Here is a 7,415-nt window from a genome sequence, read left to right as displayed (position 1 = left end):
TCCTAGGAATTTATATTTTGAAATTGAAATTCCTGCCGGCCAATTTGCTGCGTTTAAGAATGTGTCTTCTTTGTCTTGAGGAACGCCAATTTTAAAGGAACTGTAGTTCCCTTTCGCATTCAATTTGACAATGTCAAAATCTATGTTTGCTTCTATAGACCTAAGAAAGGTATTTATATGCGCGATTTCGGTGTTCGGGCTAAAACGCCAAGCGTGAATGTAGAATTTACGTTCGACGGCGCGTAAAGATCTGTCTTTCCTAGTACCCGTTATTGGTCGCGTGCGTTTCCGAGGTTTGCGGGCTTGTGTTTTCCAGTCTCCTTGGTCTTCCGGGTCGAGAGAAGGATGGTTTGGTTCTTCTTGATGTTGCGCAGCAGGCACCACTTTCCTCTTTCTCGGTTTTCTGTTTTTCTTCGGTTTTTCTGTTTCTTCAGGTTTATCTTCACCGTTGTGAAATATTTCGACAACCTCCGGAATTTTCGATGGTGTCGGGATATTGTCCGCAGGTGGGGCGGGCGGGGCGGGTGGGGCACCCGGATCGCTGGTTGCGCGCCCCTCCGTACGGTATGCCGCCTCTAAAGCTACTATCTTCGCCGTTAGATTGGCGAAGGTAGAATTTTGAGTGACAATAATATTGGATTGCTCACCGATTTTGATGTTGAGCTCCTTTATATGACTTTTAAGTCCTCCTATTTGTTCCGTGAGGTCCTTTAGGGCCGTGGTAATTGTTTCCCAAGCTTGGGATGATCTGGTCGCCATATCAGATAGTTGCGATGCAGAGCACAGTCCGACACGTCCGACTCGAATTACGACAGTTACTGATTCATAGTTACCCCAACTTCCCCTCACAGCTAGTCGCGGCGTGTTCAACACACGCGTCCAGATGGTCAAAACACGTGATAGACCACACGCAGCGCCGCGGCCACAAGCTGATCGCCTCGCCGCGCTTCCTCAGTCACAATTCTACTCGGGCCTCGGACAGTCACGCGCTCTTGCAGTTTGTCAATTATCAATTCACCCGAACCTCACGTAGCTCTCGCGTGTTTAAACTATCTCAATTATTGTAATCAATAGTTTGCCGCATCATTCGAATACATGATTCTACATACCGAGATTAACCTTTGTCCACCGGAGCCACGCTTCCGTCGAAGCACCTTGTGTCTCATCACCACATCAACAGTACCGCCGCTTTTTAGCGCGGGAAACCTGGATCAACATGACGTGCCCTACCACATCTCAAGGCGAATCGTAAGCTTTCTCAGCATTCCCCTTTTCTGTGTTCAAATCAGTTAACTTCATGTAAAATCCACGCTTCATCCTGTCGTCAATTTAGAGAAGAGAGTAGAGAGATCTATGTCAACCCTGTAATTTCTCGAGATGTTTAATATACCTTGTGCCTTTCTACCCATGTGTTGTTATTGTGTGTTAACCTCTTCCAACCTCCTAACCGATGGACGAGCTGATGATTAAAGAAACTGCCTACCCCTGATAGTACACGAGTCTTACCTGCCTACCTTTTTTCTGAGCTTAGCCAATTAACTACCCGGTTCGATTCCGGGTATCCATATGTTAGCAATCTTCACATTTATTTTTCATCATTGACCTAAGTGTTTTCCACATTTTCGTTGGATCTCCCCTTTCCCGTTGAATTTTGTTGATGAAATGTTCATTTTTTGTATCCTTTATAAGTTTTGAGTACTTGTTTCGAATTGTTTTAAATCTATTCCAATGTTCGTTATCCTTTGTAATTTTTGCTATTTTATAAGAAGTATCTCGTTCATATTGCATTTGTCTTAGTTTTTTGGAATACCATTGATTATTGGTTTTAATTACTATACGTTGTTCAGGCATTATTTTATTTATTGCATCAGTCATATTGGTTATTATAGTTTCACCTTTTTTGTGAAAATCTAAGTTATTTACATCTTTCCAATCTTGAATCAATAATTCTTGAATCATTTTACGCTTATCGTATCTTTTCAGGTTTCTTCTTTTAATAACTTTTTCGATATTTTTGATGTTTTTATTTTTTGCCATCACTATATTAATGATGCTATGATCTGTTATTTTAGGTGTATCTAATATTTTTACATTTAGTTCATAATCATTTGATAAAACAAGATCTATGAGTGTACAGGTTGATTGTGTTATCCTAGTGTATTCTTTGACCAACTGTTTCATTCCTGTAATGTTGATGATGCTTTTCATTTTCTTTGTATAAAAATCTGTTTCGCATTTCATGTTTATATTAAAGTCTCCAATAATTATATTGAGATCAGTTTCTTTAAAAACTTTGAACACCAGTTTTCAAAATAATTTATAAAGTCACTTTTACTGGCATTTGGGGAGTGATAAATTACGCAGTATACTCCTGGTCTAAATCCTTTCTTAATTTTTATTGCTAAAATCCAGGTACAGTTTTTGTGATTTTCGTTAGAAATTGTTTCAAAATTTATATTATCTTTCAGTAACATTATTACTCCGCCTGTATGCTGACTATTCGAATTACATCTTATTACCTTAGAGTTCGTAAATTTTATTTCAACTTCTTCTATTTCTTCTGTGACATGCGTTTCACTGAGCATGATTATTTGAGGTTTTTGTTCTTCGAGTAAAATTTGTAACTCTTCATGGTGTGCAGGCAAGCTTTGTATATTAAGGTACAAGATCTCTTCGGTTTCTAATTTGTTGTTCGAAAATATTTTTATGTTACTGTTTACCTTAGAGCAGGTCTTTAGTGACATAAAAAATCAATTTTCTTTTTTTCCGCTTCAACTTTTCTCACGTGCACTGAACATTCATCACTCCAAGCAAAATGGTCAGTTGGCAGTTGTAATTTTAATCGATTATTCATTTTTTTGCAGTTAATGCTTTGGATGTCTCTTTGACAGCTTTCGTTGTCGTTGTCATGTGTTTCTGAACATCGAGTGCATGCTTTTTCACTTTGGCAGTTTTGTTCCTAGTGCATGTAGCCATTGCATTTGTAACATTTAAGTGAGATGTTGTCGAACACCCGACATCTATCCCAACCAATATTTACTTTTCCTTCTTGTAACATTCTATTGTATGTTATACCATCAACTTCCATGAAAATGGTGTAGTTAATGTCTCCTTGTTTGGTTTTAATTTCTTTTATAAATTTAATATCAATTTTACTATCAAGTGTTTCAAGGTAATCATTTTGCATCTTAATTTTGGATACAATTTCTTCCGGAGTGTATTTATCCGATAAACTAATAATTTTATGTTTGGGATTCTTAGGTTTTGGTGTGTTCACATCATAATTTTTTCCCATTTTTGATATTATTTGTTCTTCCATCTTTTTTGTTGCAGCAACATCCTTACACTCTACTATTACTGCCCCTTGTTTAAAGTTTCTAATTCCGGTGACACCAAAATTCACAGGATCAATGTTTTGTTTTATTTCATCCTTTGTAACCGTATTTTTTTGATCTTTATCTCTCGGCTTTATAATGACGATCGGTTCGTGTTTCTTGCATTTTGTTGGTTCTTCATGAATTATATTATTTCTCGTAATTTCAGCATACGACTTAGATACCATTGAAACAAGGAAGGACGAAAGTAGACTAAACGCTGTGAAAATGTGATCCCTGAGGCGTATGTGTGTAAAAACCATGTACGATCGTGTGAGAAGTGAGGATATTAGCATCGAATACGAGGCTGATATGAAGAAAGAAGTTTGAGGAGAATATATGACGCTAATGTGTATGTTAGAAAGATATGGTACGATCAAGTAAACCAAGTACTTGAGACGAGCTATGTTAAAAGGTAAAAAAACATAAGAATATGTATGAGACGATGGATGAATGTGAATGAGGGTAAGGAGTGTGTGCTCAGACAGAGTGGTTTGGCGGCCTGTCCTCTGTCAGTGGTTAGATAGTTTGTTATATGTTCATATTTTTTGGGCATTCGAATTTGTATTTAATTTCTTATTATAACAATAAAATTAACGTATTAATGACTTTTTATTTTAACGTTTTTCCATCACGTAGAAGCGATAAGGATGTTTGTCTTGTTCTCACATGATCTTCGTTGTAATCGGAATTTGTGATAAGCCAAGTAAACATAAATTCTCCACTGTCAAGGACAAAATTAATAAATAATAGTATACTTCCATCACATCTTTTTTCGATTCCGGAAAAAATACTAAGATGTTTAAATCATTTCAACTTATTCAACATTTGTTGTATGTGTATTACATTATAAGCAATCACTCATTTAATTATTCACTATATTAACCACCTTGTATATTTATAGCAATTCTGAATTGAGATGATACTAATAATTGTACCGGTGTCTTACACATGGAGACGTTTCATAACCTGCCGAGTTTTGGATTTTGCCATTTCAAATTTTATGCTGTATTGTGTCATCATCAATAAAAATAAAATAATTTCACACATACAGGAAGTTCATTTCATACAGAGAGGTAAATAAATGTATGGGTACAAATAATAGTTAATTATTTAATTACAATTAAAGTTTTCTCATTATAAATTCCTGTAAATGGTTGTACCTATTAAATAGATAATTGTATAAACTTCTTCCAAACATAAATAAAAATACTACAACATTTTCCGAGGTTACTGGGAATCCTAAAAATATGATGTATTCTGTACGTTATACAACATATACGTTGGAACTAGGTGGGCACTAGGTACCTATGCCATATTAAATGATTAAATATTAAATTTGTAAAGAATATAATACAATCATGTTCAATTGGAATGCAAAATATATTGTCATATGTAAAAGATACTTTTGCTAGTTCGAAATTTCCGTAGATTTGTGCTGATTTCCTTTTTCCCTAAAAAAAATTTCTCCCCTAGATCAAGGAAAATTTCCCCAGACATCAGATCACTGGGAAGCTGTCAGAAATGCAAAACATCAGAATCAATGAAACTTTCAGTGTTGTTTTAATAAAAATATAAAACACTGTTTAATTCTACAAAAAAAATATATTATAGATATTCGTAGGCCGGATATTTTAACCCAGAGGCGTAAAGAGTTATAAAACGTATTTTTTAAATTCTTTTATTAGAACTAATTACGTTTCAAATTTTTTTTGGTTACATTTTGGAAATCTTAGTAGAAAGATCTATCCACACGATTCTTAAGTCATTATGAAATGTATGCTAATGGCCCTTTGTATAAAATGAAAGAAATCATAAAATTAACAGAACATTTGTAATGAAAATTTGTAATAATTTTTTAATGGTATCTCTTGCAGAAGCGCGGGTATAATATATTATCACTTTCATTTAATGCTGTTTATCGGCAGAGTTTCTAAGAGCCTCGGTGGCGCAGTTGGCAGCGCGTAAGTCTCATAATCTTAAGGTCGTGAGTTCAATCCTCACCCGGGGCATTTTCTTTTGCTTTAACGTTCTACTTTTTACTTTTTTGCGATAGGTGCATAGTTGTATTAAATATAATAATTTTAGGTTCAAGGGCCATTAGCATTCATATATACCAATATTTCTGTTGAGCGCTATCTCAAAAATTATTCAAAAAATCTTTAAAAATAGATTAAGTAATTACATAGAGAACAGAAAACTTTTAAGCAAAAATCAGTTTGGTTTTCGATCGGGGAGAGGTACGGACGACGCCGTAGCACAACTCCCAGAACATATTTCTAATGATATATGTTATGTATGGCCATGTTGGCAGTCCTGATGCGTCACGTGGGAGATTATAACGAGTGTGCGGGCAGTCAATAAACGTCATAGCTCTGAGTCAACAGTCTTTTATTTTTAATAATCCCCGATTTAATAATTGGCGACGAGGATAATCTAAAAAGTTTAATGTAAAAACGAGTAATATTCATTTAATAGTCCAGTGTAAAACAGTGATTGCGTCTGTGTTTTTTTCAATCATTTTAACATGTCTACGAGTACTTTGCCAGTGCCGCAATACGAGTCGAGTTGTGAAACCTTCGGAATGTTTTTAGAACGTGTTCAAATTTATTTAAAAATAATTAATATTACGGACAAAGAGAAAATTGGTTATCTTTGTATAATTATTGGTGCGGAAAAATATAAAATTTTAAAAGAAACAGTTCATCCAAAAAATATTGAAGAGTTAACTTATAACGAGATTGTAACAACACTTCAAAATAAATATGAAGAAAAAAAATGTACGATCGCCCAAAGATATAAATTTTATAATCGTCAGCAACAGTCGAACGAGGGAATTGATGATTACATTTCCGAAATAAAAAGTCTGTCAATATCATGTAATTTTGGAGCATTTCTGGATGAAGCCTTGAGGGATAAATTGGTGTGCGGTGTGAAAAATGAAGCCATGACTATAAGATTACTGTCTGAAGATGAATTGCTGAGTTTCGAAAAAGCAAAAAAAATTGTCAAGAATATGGAGACAGTAAGTTGTTCTGCTAAAATATTACACAAAGAAGATCTTTCATCGGGAGTTTTCGAAGTAAAGCCGAAAACGTCACGTCAAATGAGTACTAGTCCGCAACAAGGTCAAAGGAGTTCAATGTCATCAAGTCGTCTTTCATCTCCATCACGTGGAAATCCCAGAAAAAGATGCGAGAGGTGTTTTATCAGTCATCAACCAGAGTTATGTCCGTCTAGGAATTGGAAATGCTACAAGTGCAATACATACGGTCATACGTCAAAATTTTGTTCTAGTGCAAAATCAATTGTTATTAATCATGTAAAATGTGTGAGTAATATAAATGTTTTAAATATGTCCGTGTCTGAAACAGCTAATATTGATTTGTTTGTAAACGGTAGGAAAATGTCCTTCATGATTGACACAGGGAGTTCATCGACCTTGATAAGTCACAAAATGTACATAAAATTTTTCAAAACTTGTAAATTAAGTCAGTTCTATGGTAATTTGTTTACAGCAAATAGTCAAAATTTAAATTGTTTTGGATTTTTTATGGCAAAAGTAAGTGTAAGAGATGATTCTAATTTTGTCGTGGATTTACCAGTATTAGTTATTAAAAATCTATCGTCTGAAGCTATTCTTGGTAGGAATTGGATAAATGTTTTGAATCCGTCTTGGGAAAATACATTTATAAATTCTTTTATGTCAAATATTGGTAATGATAATACTGTAAATTCCGTGTCTGTCAGTGGAAAAAATAAATCAAACATTGTCGAAAAATTGTCACAAAAATATTTAAATTCTTTTTCTAAAACAAATAACGACTTACCAATTAAAGAGTTTTCGGTAAATTTAAGTTTAAAAAATAATTCAACTCCTGTTTTCCACAAAGCATATGAGGTCCCTTATGCACTGCGTGTAGAAGTATGCCAAGAGCTAGATCGTCTTGAAAGCGAAGGCATCATTTCTAAAGTTAAATATAGTAGTTGGTCTTCTCCAATAGTCTGTGTACCAAAACAAAATGGAAAAATACGTTTATG

The 7,415-nt window shown here is 34.5% G+C and overlaps 1 non-coding gene across 1 annotated transcript; it reads left to right on the top strand.

Moving 5' to 3' along the window:
- Positions 1-5,313: 5,313 nt before the first annotated feature.
- On the top strand, positions 5,314-5,386 carry TRNAM-CAU (transfer RNA methionine (anticodon CAU)). Its single transcript has one exon. It is a non-coding gene; the product is annotated as a tRNA-Met (tRNA).
- The last annotated feature ends 2,029 nt before the right edge of the window (positions 5,387-7,415 follow it).

The sequence above is a fragment of the Hesperophylax consimilis genome, chromosome 6 (assembly GCF_061612785.1).
Source record: "Hesperophylax consimilis isolate HC1 chromosome 6, BYU_Hcon_1.0, whole genome shotgun sequence".
Lineage (NCBI taxonomy): Eukaryota > Metazoa > Arthropoda > Insecta > Trichoptera > Limnephilidae > Hesperophylax > Hesperophylax consimilis.
This window is presented reverse-complemented; position numbering and strand designations above follow the sequence as displayed.